This window comes from Pseudophryne corroboree, chromosome 2, assembly GCF_028390025.1.
Source record: "Pseudophryne corroboree isolate aPseCor3 chromosome 2, aPseCor3.hap2, whole genome shotgun sequence".
In the NCBI taxonomy this organism is placed as follows: Eukaryota; Metazoa; Chordata; class Amphibia; order Anura; family Myobatrachidae; genus Pseudophryne; species Pseudophryne corroboree.
The window spans coordinates 172,842,611-172,859,177 of record NC_086445.1 but is presented as its reverse complement, the minus strand read 5'-3'; the positions used below and the strand labels follow the sequence as shown (position 1 = coordinate 172,859,177).

Sequence of the window (16,567 nt, the reverse complement as noted above, 5' to 3'; positions counted from 1 at the left end):
AATAGGGATGGGCCTAAATGGTGCTTCATGAAAACATTGACCGTGTAGAGGTAACATGGGTGAGTAACATGTCTCACACTGCACACAACCACACACACCTGGTCCCAATACGTCACTGGTTTCCAACATCGGCCCCCGAGTATCTCCAACAGTTCATGATTTCCATGTCTCCTAGGTGAACTATTCATTACTCACTGACACATTGTAAAAGACCGACCGGTTGTGCAAGTTATTTTACTTGCAAACCTGTGAGGACCAAGGAAAACATGGACTGTTTAAGATACTTGTGGTACGAGGTGTGGAACCACTGCAATAGGTTATGGGTTTGCTACCTGTGACTCTCCTGCTGATGTGGAACTTCACATTCCAGCATGCCGTGTAAAAGTTTTACCTTGTCCAAGACACAAAACTTTGGCTAAGGCTTGCTGGGCTGTTCAGTTCAACACCAGCTAGAGGGCCTTAGGTACCCCATCCCCAGAGGCATAGCGTGGAGACATGACACCCGGAGCAGGGTCATGTCACGGCGCCCCCAGCCACCACCACACACACATATATAGATATGTACATACATAGATTCACACACATTTAGGCATAGACATACATAAACACACAAATACAGTATACACAGATGTATATATATATACACACACACACACACACATAAACATACACATAAACACACACATATACACACACAGATATACACATATACACACACAGACATAAACATACACATATACTCACACATACTGTATACAAAGATATATATACACAAACACACACATACATGTATACATATTAGCACACAGACATATACACACACATTTACACACAAACACAGACATATACACATAAGCACACAGTATACACAGACATAAACACACAGTAATTCTCACCAAGAGGCCAGCAGCAGAGCAGCTCCTCGTTCCAGCCTGGAGGGGCGGAGCTTCAATGTGATTGATAGGCTGGACCTCCGTGGGTAGAATGAAAGGACTGAGGAAAGGGAAGGGGTGGCCACCACATTGCCTGCATGTTCCAGATCACTGAATGCAAATCCCTGACAGCCAGGAAAGTTCTTCTGACAAGCCTTCAAACCTCCCCTCTTCCCTAACAACACACCACACTGCACTGCACTGCATTGGACTCTCTGCACTGTGCAATCAGGGCCGGATTAACAATGGGGCGGGTGGAGCTGCAGCGCCAAGCCTCCCATTGACAATAGGCCCACAGAATCCCATGCAGAGAGAAGCCAGTGCTGACAGGCAGAAAACGTTTCTCCTGTCAGTGTCTTCACTCACCAAAACCATTCGCCCAAATCGCCTCCCTCCAGGCAAAAGCTCCGCCTATCCTCTCCTGGCCGCCCGCAGCCATGCTCAACCGGCTCCCTCCCCTCGTGTCATACAAACGCACTGACCTCGGGCTGTATTAAGCTCCACCCCTGGATCGTGATAAGCTCCGCCCCCTGGTTGATCTGCAGCTGTGCACCCTCAGACTGCCTGAAGCCATGCTCACTTGCCAGTTGCCATCTGAACCTTCTGTCCCCAGACCACTATAAGCTCTGTCCTCTGCTCCACTCATTATGCACCGAGTCACCCCTAAACCTGGGGTCGCCTGAAGCTCCGCCCCCAGACTGTGATATGCTCCGCCTCCTGATCAGTCAGCAACATACTATGTCCTTTCATTTGCAGTCCTGTCCATTCAGCTGCTGCCAGTCTTGTTATTGCAGACATTTAAATATGCCACCACCCAGTGCTGTGCAATGTTCTGCAGCTGCTGTCTGTCACTGGTCTAGGCTTTAGAGCAGAGGTGTTAAACTCACGTCCTCTACTGCATCCTGTTGTGGCCCACGGGCAGGGGTACTTTTGTGGCCCGTTGTCAGTGGTTAACTTGGGCCAGAACGGCGCTGAACTGCGTCCCTGTCATTTCACCTCCATCCACCCACAGTGACATTGCCCTGCTGTCTGCACCCCCTCCAGCACCCATAGACATAGAGTCATGGCCAAGGTCGGTGTGAAGCAGGGAGCCGCGGAGCCCTGACAGACAGCCGCAGCCCTGACGCCAGAGTCCTTCAAGCTGGAGCCCTGACCCCTGAAGCAGCATGTCCACGAAGGAGCATCCTGCTAATGTAAGTCTCTGGGGCATGCTCCACAGGGGATGGGGGTGCAATTGGGACATTATCTGTAACTGGCACTATATGAAGCATTATGTGTAACTGGGGGATGTACTTAAAATGCCGCCAGATGGGACCCCGGCGTTCAAAATACCAACGCTGGAATCCCAAAGGACGCCCTAAGCCCAGCGTCTAAATCCTGAGGAGCTTGGATCCTGGCATCAAAGCCGAGCTGAGGAGGCTCTCTCACCACTCTGCTACCCTGCTGTTGGTGCTTGTCACACTATATGACAGACAGCGACAAGCATGGCTCTTAGTGTCAGGTCCCTCCGGCTCCCTTCTCCCTGCTGCACCTGTTGCGCTCTATGACCAGTAGCGGTGCTGGCAGTTTCAAGCTAGGCTCCCGTGCAAGTGTCACACACTCCTCCTCTCTCCACTACTGTGTACATATGTGTAAGGGGGTGTGGTATGGTATGCCGGCGGCCGGGCTCCCGGCGACCAGCATACTGACGCCGGAAGCCAGACCGCCGGCATACCGACAGCGTGGCGAGCGCAAATGAGCCCCTTGCGGGCCACGCTATTTATTCTCCCTCCAGGGGGGTCGTGGACCCCCACGAGGGAGAAAAGCTGTCGGTATGCCGGCTGTCGGGATTCTGGCGCCGGTATACTGTGCGCCGGGATCCCGACAGTCGGCAACCTGAAGACCACCCGTGTAAGGGGCACTACTTCTGTGGGCATTAGGTGTGGCACTACTACTGTGGACTTTATGAGGGATATTTAATTACCGTCAAAGAGCGTGAAAACTCCCGATGTTTCTTTAATATTTTTTTTTTCCGGGATATTCAATTTGAAAACCCGAAAAAAAGTACTTTTTCACCTGAAAAAACACAGGTTCAGTGAAACCTGTGTGTTTTTGTCAGAAACAGCCCGTTTTCGGTCAAAAACTGAGCTGTTTTCTGGGATTTTGTTTCACCTGCTGTGACGTGAATTAGGGGTACTACAGTGTGTCATAATGTGAATAAGATACATTGTTATTTGGTGCAATATGAATCAGGGGCATTACGTTTGGTGTATTGTGAATAAGATTGTGCGGCATAATTTGAATTAGGGGATACGATTGTGTGACCATGCCCCTTCCTTGTGAGACAACACCCCTTTTTTTGCGGCGTGCTTTCTCTTTATTACGTATGGAAGTGAGGGCACAAATGTATAGTTTGCAGGTGGGGGGGCACCGAACACCCTAGCACCGTCCCTGGCCACACTTATGGAGTGCAATGGAGTGTGCTCCTTTAATAGGCACATCTGTGAAAAAGCTATGTGTTGCTTGTGCAAATTTTTTGGTGGTTCATAAATTATGTTATCATGATAGGTCTCTATGTGTTAGAGGTAACAGTGCTCTTTGGTATCTCCCTTTATATATAAATTTGCCTGCAGCTTGCTGTCTGTTTTATCCTATTCCAGGGGGATGTGGTCAATATACTGCCTGTCGGGATCCAGGCGTTCAGGATCCAGATGCCGGAATCCCATCAGGCGTGTAAATATCAGCGGTCAGAATCCCGACTGCAGCTCTGTATTCCCACTCAGGTGGTGGGTCCACTTCACCATCCGAGGGGGAATATAATAGTGTGCAAAGCTTGCCACCGGGCTCGAAGCGCGGCAAATGCAGCTAGCCTGCGAGGAGACTCTGCCTCGCCGCCGGGATTCCGGCTGATGGGATCTCATACCAAACCCCTCCAGGGGCCATACATAGTGCGTGGCTGTGATGTCCTGTGTATTTTGTGGTGATCATTTGAGTTCTCTGAATCCTATGCTCTCTGTATAATTTGGTGGTCACTGATGCTCTCTGCCCTTGATGTCTCTGTATTTAAGTTTATAAGTGTTTGCTCCCTATTAACACATACTTTTATATAATAAAAAGACAATAGGGATTCATACACAATAAAACACAAAAATTCTATGTATTTTAATTTTTGTTTTATTGTGTATGAATTATTATATTGTATTATATGGTGGTCTGGTCACTGATGCTCTCTGTATTATAAAGCACTCACTATGATGCTCTCTTTATTATATGGTGGTCGCTGACGCTCTCTGCATTATATGCCTTGAAAAAGAGTCTTTGACTCGAAACGCGTTGGCAAAGAGGGAGCATTGCATCAGCGGACCTGTCAACCCCACCTGAGGGAAGGACGGAGCTTATTTTCAAAGAAACCGTGATGTGAGGAGACATTCAGCTGACAGAGTTAGTGTTAGGTACGCTGATCTCGTACCAACATTTCTGAAAGAAATTGGTTATTATTTCCTTGTGAAAATCATTTGCTATGGTCTGAAAAGATACCTTTATATGAGTAAAGATACCCGCCTCCATATAAGTGAGGTGTGTTCATGTGAAGATACCTAAAGTTTAAAGATACCTTTATGTATATCATCCGACGACTCACATCGTAAGTGAGGTACGCCGGATGAGATTGATGAAGTTTTTGCTGTAGGACACATAACAATACTACACATTGTGTATTTTCTTTTCATATCCCTCTTCTGTGGTCGAGTGCTACATCAAGGATCCGGACACAGAACCTTCCGGTCCATTATTGGGATATACAGAGCATAGCTAAGTATTCTCATTCCCTCCCTATACCATTCTTGCTTGCACGTTAGCGCCATCTAGTCCATAAAATCACTTTTTTCTGTTCAAATTTCTGGATCTTTTTTGGGATAGGTCCATCTTTTGGACTTAGAAGGCAGCCAACGGTAGATAAGGAGCGCCCAAGAGGTTTTTCACGTTTTTTAGCTGCATTATATGGTCGTCACTGATGCTCTCTCTATTATATGGCACTTACAGCGATGCTCTCTATAAAATGGTGGTCACTGCAATGCTGCGATGTTTGGTTTATATCTTGGTCACTGATGCTCCCTGTATTGTATGGTGGGCACTGTGATGCTCTCTGTATTATATGTATGATATTAAACACTTAATCATACAAAGGTTGAAAATTTATAAAATTTTCAGTGAGTGTGATTTCAAGGTGTAAGGGGTTGATTTTTCAAATGCATAACTTCGTTCTACCATAAACATAAAAGGTAATACAATTTTTTTTTTGTTATCTCCATTAGTAGTAGTAGTAGGAATATTAATAATAATAATAATAATAATAATAATTATAATATACACAAAAATCCTAGTCAGTGACTTTTTCTATAAACATGAAAGTTACCATTTCCTACAGTCTTTGCATGGGAAGCCTATTTAACTAGTACTGTGGTGGTACTTGAACTACCACATTACCTGTTCTGTTAGTGCTATCTCAGGATGACAATGACAGTTTACATTTGCTTTTGTTTGTTTGTTTTTTATATATATTTTTATATGTAAATAATTTTTACAAGATTTTTTATCTTCTTGAATATTTTTTTAAACTGAGAGCCCAAACCGGCTCGCTCATGCACATCTACAATGCAGTAAGTTAACCCTAACCGCTCTGGTCCAGTATTGCCATTACAGCTCTTTATTTTTCTATAAAGTCAAAAGTTAAAATAGGCAGTTAATTTATTAATTACTGCAGTAGCTAGAAATGTGAAATTAATGCTTACATAAATATGGCAACAATTTTGGATTTTACTTTTTTGTTATTAACGTAAACTATTCTAGCACTCAAGGAAAGGCAGACAATACAGTTCTTACCCTTTCACAAAATAAAAATAAAACTTTTTCTTGTTATACTGTAGCTATACTATAAAGTGGTTGAAGGTATCCACCAGCTATGCCCTCCAAAGAGATAGCCACACCCACAGTACTGGTTACACCACACATTAGTCATTCCACCGCAGCAACTGGCACACAATGTGCCAATAGGCCCTTCATACATTTCAGCTCCAGGCCCCCGAAGACATTAATCTGGCACTGTGTGCCATCAGTGATCTGCAATATGCAGGCAGTGTGGTGATCATCCCTTTCCTCTCTTCTAGTAATTTCCTCCTACCTCTGCCCGAGATCCCGGCTCTCAACTGTGCAGTGAGCCGATGCCTTCTGTCCCCAGCGGCACCTGGAGCTCGAGCTCCACTTGTTCCACCCTCCCTACGCCCCTGCCCATCCCTGCACTAGGCTCCGGGAGATCCACACCTGCAAGCATTCTCTGCCACCAGGTGGCAAAGCATGCTGGCCAGTGTAGTTCCATAACAGCTAGAGGGCCTTGGCTACCCTCAATAGTTCATGTTTTCCAGGTCACCTAGCAAGTGAATAGTTGTCATCATGTCTATTTGAGACAGTTCAAAATTCCCACCGGTGGAGCAAATTAATTCCATTATAAACCTGTGAGAGGACCTGGAAAACATGTACTTTCGGGGGTACTCATTTACCCAGGTTGGGAACCACTGCCAGAGATCATGGGTCTTCACCCTTTAGCCATCCTGCTGGTGTTGAACTTCACATACCAGCACGCCCTGCAACAGTTTTAACATATATTAATTGCAAAACTGTGGCAGCTCATGGTGAGATGTGCAGTTCAACAGCTGCCTGAGGGCCACAGGTGTAGACCAAAGGCCTACAGCAGGAATGGGGCTTCTTTGGCCATCCGGATGGTGTTGAACTTCACATACCAGCATGCCCTGCAACAGTTTTAACATATATTAATTGCAAAACTGTGGCAGGGCATGCTGGGATGTGCAGTTCAACAGTTGCCAGAGGGTCAAAGGAACCCCGTCCCTGCTCCAAAAACTTTGTAGAACTTCACCTTCCAGCATTCCCGGCCACCTGGTGGAAGGGAGTGCTGGCCTATGTAGTTCCACATCATACTTAGAACCATGTCATTAACATTCAAATGTATTTATATGTATTTTTCTGTTTGTTTCAGGTATTCTATAGAAAGAAAACACTAAAGGTATTTTTAAATTTTGAAAAACCTTAATTTTTACTCAAGAAAATTTAGTACTTTTTTAAAAAAAAATGATGTAATTTATTGTTACTGAAAATTTAGAATTTGGTCAGGACGATAGTGTTCAACGTAGTAGTGGTAGGACACAATAGTGGGCAACACAACATAACACAGTGGGGGTAAACATCACAAGTAGGCCGTCAGGATATAAGAGGGGTATCAGCACTGCATTCATCTGTAGAGGTGTTCGAGGACTTCAAGAAGATGCAAGGGGAACCTGTGGAAGAGAAAAGAGTGTTTAATGAAATGATCTTACATGGTGTGTTTTCTTTCCAGCTTCCAAAGAGGGTCCCTGGTAGCATATGTATTAAAAAAAAAACACAAGTGTCACAACATTTCAAGTTTGGGGTGCAGCGTCTCACCTGAAGGGTACTCCTGGTCACACCGCAGTAGGGGGGGTCCACATAGAAAGTAGGTTGTCATGGTAGAAAAGGGGGGTGTCAGCGCCACTTCTCAATGGGGTTCCGGGTTCAGAAGTCCATCCAGGGAAACCTGCAGAAGAGAAGAAGGTTTAAATTAAAGGTAAAATAGTACGCAACATTGATATTAAAAAAAACACAAGTGTCACAACATTTCAAGTATGGGGGGCAGTGTCTCACCTGAAGGGTACTCCTGGTCACACCACAGTAGGGGGGGTCCACATAGCAAGTAGGCCGTCATGGTAGAAAAGGGGGGTGTCAATGCCACTTCTCAACGGGGTTCAGGGTGCAGTAGACCATCCAGGGGAAACCTGCGGAAATGAAGGTTGAATCAAAAGGTAAAACGGTACGCAGCTATGGAAAACAAAACACAAGTGTCACAGCACAGCAAATTTGGGGTGCAGTGTCTCACCTGGAGGGGACTCCTGGTCACACCATAGTGGTGGTGGTGGGGGGGGTCCTGAACTTCAGTAGGCCTTCAGGGTAGAAGTGGGGAGAGTCAACGCCACATTCAGAGGGAGACATGTCACTGGACTTCTTGATCATCCCAGAGAAACCTGTGTAAGAGAAGAGTTTGAAATAAAAAGGTACAACAGGGTGTCTTCTATTCTGCAGCAATACAGGGGCCCAGGTACACAGCATTGGTACAAACACATGTCACTACAATGCTGTATTAGGGTGCAGTATCTCACCTGAAGGGTTGTCCTGGTCACACCGCAGTAGGGGGGTCCACATAGCAAGTAGGCCGTCATGGTAGAAAAGGGGGGTGTTAGTGTCACTTTACAATGGGGTTCAGGGTGCAGTAGACCATCCAGGGGAAATCTGCGGAAAATGAGAAGGTTTAATTTAAAGGTGAAACAGTACGCAACATTGGTTTAAAGAAAAAAGTGTCAAAACAGTTCACACTTAGGGTGCAGCATCTCACCTAAAGGGTTGTCCTGGTCACACCGCAGTAGGGGTGGGGGGGGGGGGGGGGGGGGGTCCACTTAGCAAGTAGGCCGTCATGGTAGAAAAACCTGTGGAAAAGAAGGTTTAATTTAAAGGTGAAACAGTACGCAAAATTGGCAAATAAAAACCCAAAGTGTCACAGCGTAGCAAGTTTGGGGTGCAGCATCTCACCTGAAGGGTACTCCTGGTCATACCGCAGTTGGGGGTTTAGAACACAAGTAGGCCATCATGGGAGATAAAGGGGTCAGAGCCACATGAGGGGGATCAATGTTTTCAAGAACATTGTAAAAAAAAAAATATTAAAAAAACAAACAAATTGAAGTGGCTCTTTTAAAAAATAATAATAAAAAATATATATATACAGTATGTATATACAATGTATACTCGGATGTATATATATATGTATATATATATATATATATATATATATAGCAAAACCGGTTGGTCGGCGCGGCACTCACTCAGGACTTATGTAAGGAATGGAAACTGCAGAGCCGGGCTGCTGTTAACGTTTCAGTTCTATTTCAAACTTTCGTCAGAACAAACAAGCATTAGAAAAACACATACCTTTATAACTTCACCCTGATGTGCACGTATCTTTGACGCTGTGTTCGCTCACCCCGCTGTACTCCCGGGCTGCCATAGGAACCTAAAAACAAATACATAGTGAAATAGTGCTTAACTCCACCACCAGCATGTCAGTATCATTAAAACATCATATGTAGTTAGACTCATACTCTTAATACTACTTGTGGAAAACGTAGTTTCCAGGATAGCTGGGCTATATTAATTAATGATGTCCAGTATACTCAAACAGACACAGATTATTTATGAAGAACATAGTTATATAAAAAATTAAGCCTAAAGTGCTCATTTAACGCTTTAGGGGCTATGGTATTCAAACGATGGATCCACCGTGCCTCCCTTTGTAACAGCGCCTAACTTCGGTCACCCCCCTAATGTTGAGGGGCTGTTGATCTATTATTTTGTATTTTAATGTGGATAGGTTGTGTTTCATTAATTCAAAATGCTTTGCTACCGGTTGTGATTGGGTTTCCCACTCTAGTGCTGCCCGTATAGCTGACCTGTGCATCGCCATTCTTTCACGGAATTGGCGGTTGGTTTTTCCAACATATATTAAACCACAGGGGCATCTAATGACATAAATGACAAAAGTCCTGGCACAGGTCAAAATTTTGGCTATTTTGATGAATTTGCCAGAATGCAGGTGGGAGAAGCCAGGCCCCGTTTCCATATAGCTGCACGTTGTGCAGCCGGTGCACTTATAGCATCCTGGTTTTTTTTTTTATAAAAAGTTGCGAGTGGGTTGCGGCTTGATGTTAGATATAGAATTTCTAACCAATAGCTCTTTATGTATGTTGTTTCAACATTTCTAGGTCTTTGACTGAAGAAACAATGGGCCAGGATTCCAATGTGATGCGGGCAATACTCTTAGATAGGTGACCGTATCTTTGCACAAATTGGATTTTATTAATAGACTGCAAAGGTGGGTCTTTAGGTGTAAGAGTCTCAGATCTGGGGATGTTTAACACTTTTGTCTTGGCCGCCATTAACTTGTCCCAACTATAGCTCCGGGCCCTATATTGTAGGGCCATTTTATCAATTTCAGTGATGGTATTGTTAATGTCATCAGAGATCCGATGGACCCACAGAAACTGGGTAAATGGCAGACTATATTTAGTAGAGGGCGGGCGGTAACTGGCCGCATGCAGTAACGTGTTTTTATCAGTGGGTTTTTTGTAAATATTGGTATGTAGTACCCCAGCCTGAATGGACACCTCTACATCTAGGAAATTGATTACAGTACTGCTGGAATTAGCTGTAAATTTAATAGTAGGATCTAATGTATTGACCCTACTCACCATCTCCTCAAATTCCTTCACTGAACCTTGCCAAATGATGAATAAATCGTCTATGTAACAAACAAAAACTTTATTTTGTTCACTATATCTGTATCAGTAAAAAACATATCTTTTTCGACTTCAAACATGTAGCAATTGGCTAGGGCAGGTGATACACAGGATCCCATTGCATAGCCCTGTAATTGTATAAACCATTTATTATCAAAAAGGAAATAGTTCCTGGTTAAAGTAAGTTCCAGAAGCTGTAAGAAAAAAGTCAAATCAGGACCCGTATATGCGGTGTTGCTAGACCTATCATCAACCTATACATATATATGCATGAGGAGCACAAAAGAAACAAAAACTTTTTTTTAAAGTTTCCACCTAAAAAAATAGTCGGAAGCAAACTGTCGGATTACATACCAAAAAAAACACTGAAAGGTTTCCGACAGTATTCTATTGCATAGAGATCTGTCAGATTGCCATTTACTACTCATTACAGCAATCCGACAGTCGGAAAGGAACCATTCCGACAAGTTTGCTGTCGGAAACCGTGGTTTTGAATAGTTGGATTCAATCCGACAGTCGGAATCTGACAAACTTTGTCGGAAAGTCCCCTGTTTCCGACAGTCGGATCAAATCCGACAGCAATTGAATATACTGTACCCCTATGAGTTGGACTCTGGGAGGAAGCAATGCTAACCTCTGTGCTAACAGCATACCTCAGCCTGGCAAGCCAGACATCTTAATGTTGACTATTTGCAGCCATTCATTTGAGTCCCTAACATAAAATAATTGAGAAGAACCTCTCTCTAATGCTGGGTACACAGTGCACACTAGAAGATGTAGATGAACGGGTTCACACGGGGCACCCCTGGAATTATATGGCAAACATATAGGCATAGTTGTGTTTGGAAAATCTAGTTTTCTCTGGCAGTTACGCTGGATTACGATTCTTTCTCTTCTGAGTCTGACTGACTTTGGCCACAAATGTGGTCTCACTGGAAAACCCTTTCGTCAAAATTGCAATTTCCATTTCCACCTTTGCGGCTATATGTTTTCACAAATCTGGTTGTGATGTTGAAGCTTGTTTCATATTCTGCTCTAGGCTTTAATTTAAACCTAGGATCAAGTACAGCAGCACCCCTGGAATTATACGGCAGCGCCTCTGGACTTATACAGCAGAAAAGCAGCACCCCTGGATTTATACAGAAAAGGCAGCACCCCTGGAGAATTACACAGCACAGTAGACAGGCAATAGCACCCCTGGGCTTAAACGGTAATGGGGCAGCACCTCTGGACTTAGACGGCAGTGCGGCAGCACCCCATATAGGGCAGCACTTCTGGAATGATGTGGGAGACAAAGAAAAGACGTGCAAGATGGAATTGTCCTTGGGCCCTCCCACCCACCCTTATGTTGTATAAACAATACATGCACACTTTAACAAACCAATCATTTCAGCGACAGGGTCTGCCACACGGCTGTGGCTGAAATGATTGCTTTGTTTGGGACCCCACCGAAAAAAAGCAGTTAATCTCTCCTTGCACAAACTGGCTTTACAGAGGCAAGAAGTCGTCCTCATCCTCATTCTCCGATTCCTCACCCCCTTCAGTGTTTACATCTTCATCCTCACAGGGAAATAATTCCACACCGAAGAGGTGGCTTTTTTGGTATTTTGCCCAGGCATGACAATGGGCTTTTTCATCCCATGGCCAACAACTGTCTCCTCTGGTGCCTTATTCAAACAAAGCACATCACCATCAGAATCCTCATTGTCAACTTCCTCCTCAGCGCCAACTACACCAATATTCGCCTCATCCTGGTGTACTTCTACAGTGACATCCTCAATCACAATATCAGCAACAGGACTGGCGGTGCTCCTCCCAGCACTTGCAGGGGGAGTGGAAATGGTGGTAGGAGCCTCCTCTTCCCATACAGTCTTGGGAAGGTCAGGCCTAGACATCGCAACTGCGGGCACACTTGGACTCTACTTGGGGATCTGTGATATCTCTGAATGCACAGTTGTTTTTTCCTGTTCTTTAACAAGTTTTATTGTTTTAATTCTTCAAAAGGGAGGAGGGCTTCCATCTTCATGAGAAGCTGAACCACCAGCCATGAACATAGGCTAAGGCCTTAGCCTTTCCTTGCTACTTTGTGTCGTGAATGGTATTTTGTCAATTTTATGTTTTTTATCATATCATTTATTTTTTATTTTTTTTGGTTCTTAAGTTTTGCTTCTTGGATTTTACATGCCCTCTATGACATTGGGCATTGGCCTTAGCAGATGACGTTGATGGAATTGCATTGTCAATGTCATGACTGGTGGCAGCAGCTTCTTCAGCACTAGTACTAGGAACTGAAAGTGGTTCCTGATCTTTCACTATTTTTTCCTCCAAATTTTTGTTCTCCATTTCATAGGACAGCACCCCTTTATTATGACAGCACACAGAACAGTGCCCATTTATTTTCACAGCACCCCTGTATTTTTACAACATACAAGACAGGGCCAGTGTACATTTATTTTCACAGCATCCTTGAATTTTTACAGCATATAGGACAGGGCCAGCACCCCTGTATATTAACAACACCCCTGTAATTTTACAGCATACAAGACAGGGCCAGTGTATATTTATTTTCACTGCACCCCTGAATTTTTACAGCATACAGGACAGGACCAGCACCCCTGTATTTTCACAGCATACAGGACAGTGCCCCTGTACAGCACAGTGACAGCCAGGACAGCAACACCCATGTACAGCTGCAGCACCCCTAACATCACATGACACCAGTGACAGGACAGCACCCCTAACAGCACATGACACCAGTGACAGGACAGCACCCCTAACAGCACAGGACAGCACAGTGCACCCCTAGAGAGTACACACTGACCCCACCCGATGCCACCAGGTCTGTCTCCCTCACTCTCCAGAGTGAAAATGGCGGCGACATGTGGCTCTTTATATGGGATCCAAAACCCGCGAGAATCCGACAGCGGTATGATGACGTTTTGCCTCGTTCTGGGATCCGAGTCGGGTGGGAAGTCCTGATCCACACTCGGTTCCCGGCTCGTGAACGTGAAGTTTGGGGGGCTCGGTTCTCTGAGAATCGAACCTGCTAATTTCTACGTAAAATACATTGAAAAAGTTAGATGCATGTTTAAGGTAAAGATAATAAAACCAAGCTGTGGGACCTAACTTGAATTTAACACAAAGGTCAGTAAATGGTACAGTAGAATAGAAGATGGAGAAAAAGAATTCGCTAGGAACTTAACACCAAGACGCATCCAAAAGGAAATATGGAGATGATGCACTGATCTGTCTGAAGCCTGAAGGGATACAGTCCTTTTAGGAAGGGTAAAATCAAAATGAGAAGGGAGCTTAAGAGCCCACACTTTTAGTGTACTGAAAATAGCTGTAGAGAATAATTGGACTTTTGGGTAAATCTGTTGGGGTGACCAAAGAAGATCAGGTAAGGGGAAACCATGGAGGAGGGTACACTCCAGCTCCACCCATAGTTTAGAATGGGAGAGCAGGGATGCATTATGGTACTTAGGGGCCTAATTCAGACCCAATCGCTGCTCTGCATTTTTGCACAGTGGGGGATATGGGTCTGAACTGTGCATACCTATGCACTGCAGTGTGCAGGCGCATCAGTCTGCAGCGACGGGGAGCGCTGGGCAGTGGCGGGATGGTGCGAACAAAGCTATTGCACGGGCGATCGCAAGGTGACTGACAGGAAGGACCGTTTGTGGAAACTGACCGTTTTCAAGGAGTGTCCGGAGAAACGCAGGAGGGACCAGGCGTTTGCAGGGAGGGTTTCTGAAGTCAGCTCCGGCCCCGATCATCACACTGGAAGAGTAAGTCCTGGGCTGTGCAGAGACTGCACAAACTTTTGTTTGTGCAGCTCTCTGCACTTGCGATCACACACCTGCACAGCGAATACCCCCTCCCCCTGTAGGCGGCAACTACCTGATCGCAGGGATGCAAAAAACACCTGCTAGTGATCAGGTCTGAATTAGGCCCTTAGAGCGGTTCATACAAATATAAGCCATTCTGGGAGCCTTACGTTTCCACGCATAAGAAAGCATCAATCACCTTATTAAATAATGCAGTGATTTACAGGGGACTGCTTTAGGAATAGAGCAAATTAAGTAAATAAGCTTTGGCAATTGCATTATCATAAATGCTGCCAGACGACCCACCAGGAGACCACGCGATTCATCCAAGTAGTGGCTTAGAGCGTCAGCTGAATCAATAAAGGGACGTAATTAACATTGTGAACAATTTGAATATCTGCAGAAATGTAGATTCCCAGGTTTGATAAGAAAGAATCCTTCCAGGTGAAAGGGAAACGTTTCTTCAGAGACTTGATAATCAAAGGAGGAATATTGATAGGGAGAGCTTCAGTTGTGGTGGCCTTTCATTTATAGCACAAGGTTTCCGAGTTAGATACAAATAATAGTACATTGTCTGCATTCATTATTCACGTACATAATAAAATAAAAGCCCAGTGAATTGCCGCAGGGTAAATTGAGCTGTGAAGGGAAAAATAAAAATATTCTTTAACCAGTCACGGCTAAAATCCAAACCAAAACCAGACAATGAATTAGAACCAAATCCTAAACCAGCAGAAATGGCCATATGCACTCCTCTAATATATATATATCATTTTGGAGGGGAAACCTGAGTTGCCTGCTCTAACCACCCAGTACAGTATATGAAGGGCCCTGTTCTAAGCTTCCAACTGGGAGCTGTATATTCAGCTGTCCGAAGAAGGCAACAGAACTTGGTGAGCGGGTCGCCCAAAAGCATCTCTCTCAAACCCCCCAGCCTTTTTAACCAACGGAAATCTAGAAAGCCCCTGAAATATCAGTGCTGGTATGAATGTAGATGCAACTACATTCTGGACTGGAATAAAATTACTTTGTCTATTGTGTTCAGGTGATGGATCCATTCTTGAAATGGAATGTATAAGCATCAGCGTAGATGCCAAGGCAGACTAACAAGCTGCCATGTCTTCTCCAACTGCACTGTTTTCTTTCAGTTACCAAAATGTTTGAAAATTATTTATAAGAAAAACAGATCAACCGAGGGACGTGCTGGGGGAGGGACACCACAGACAGTGAAAAGATCCATTGTCCCTTTGATACAATACGACTGCTGGGTACCAAATGTAACTTTGCTTTCCAATTTCACGCTCATCATCACACCTAGATATGTTCCTTGGTAATTACAAATTGATATGCAGAATTAGGGTTCTATTATTTTCTTTACAAATAAATGACAGAAATAATTCTGCATCACCTGAATGAGTAACTCTAACCCTGTGTTGCAGGCTGCTAAGTTTATTATAGGAGAATGTACAGTTAGAGAAGTATCAGATGTTATGGCAGTTGTCTCTTTTTGGTCATTTTTGACTATATGTCACTTGCTACTTAGAAACATATAGATATAGCTGTAGAGAGAAGTGTTTTGTCAGGTCTCACCAGAGGGAAGAACATCAGACTGTAAATGGACTCCCCCTTCTTCACTGGCCATGTGCTGAGCATCATCTGCTAAGCTGCAAGTAGATGTCAAATATCCATTTGTTTTCTGTTGCTATTGATCAACATGTGTAGCAAAGATATCGCTTGGGCCCAGTGTCGGACTGGGACATGAAGGGTGGAAGTTGTAGGGGCCCATATTTAGGGGTGTGGTCAGTCTCTAGTGGGGGTGTGGCCAGCCGCCACATTGGTTTTCCTAACCATTAGAGAATGCATGGGCGAGGATCTTTGATAAGTATAATTAATACATACTGGTAGTACATACATGATAATGTAGCAGATTAATAACAGCAATGCACTGTAGACAATAAACCATAGTTTGTTCTTTACCGGAGTTCTTCAGCTTCACTCTTCAAGTCATTTAACCATAGACTCTAATTCTTTCAGTTTCTTCTATTTCTCCAATATTCGTGTACAGCCTGATTATTCATTAAAATTACAGTTATCTTCCTACGGAGTCCTCCTTTTCTTTACGCTCTCCGGCCAACGTTAACCACCCCATGAGGAGGAATTACATTCAGCCACCTCGTTTACTCTCCTCACAGGTAGCTGTCCCTTCTGCCAAAACTCGGTTGTCGGAACCCCAACTTACGCCGAGCGTGACTGTAAGCACTGGCCCAATGGATCCGGCAAGTGAGCAGGCTACCGGGGGCGATGCCTCTGTGGATATTCTGTCTCATGTAAATAAAAAGCAGGCCATGCAGGCACAGATTGTACAGTTCATGTAGAATATGTCGACTCGTTTGGATTCTCT

At 44.4% G+C, this 16,567-nt stretch overlaps 1 protein-coding gene across 4 annotated transcripts in view; it reads left to right on the top strand.

The window, feature by feature from the left end:
• Window positions 1-1,176: 1,176 nt before the first annotated feature.
• ASIC1 (acid sensing ion channel subunit 1) overlaps window positions 1,177-16,567 on the top strand; it is a 457,033-nt gene continuing 441,642 nt past the window's right edge. The window contains exons 1-3 of one of the 4 annotated variants that reach the window (XM_063952029.1): window positions 1,178-2,125; window positions 6,961-6,987; window positions 9,806-9,915. The gene's annotated coding sequence lies outside the window, so the exon portion shown is untranslated. Of the gene's footprint in view, window positions 2,126-6,960; window positions 6,988-9,805; window positions 9,916-16,567 lie in introns of all 4 variants that reach the window. The other 3 variants (XM_063952028.1, XM_063952026.1, XM_063952030.1) reach the window with 3 other exon arrangements.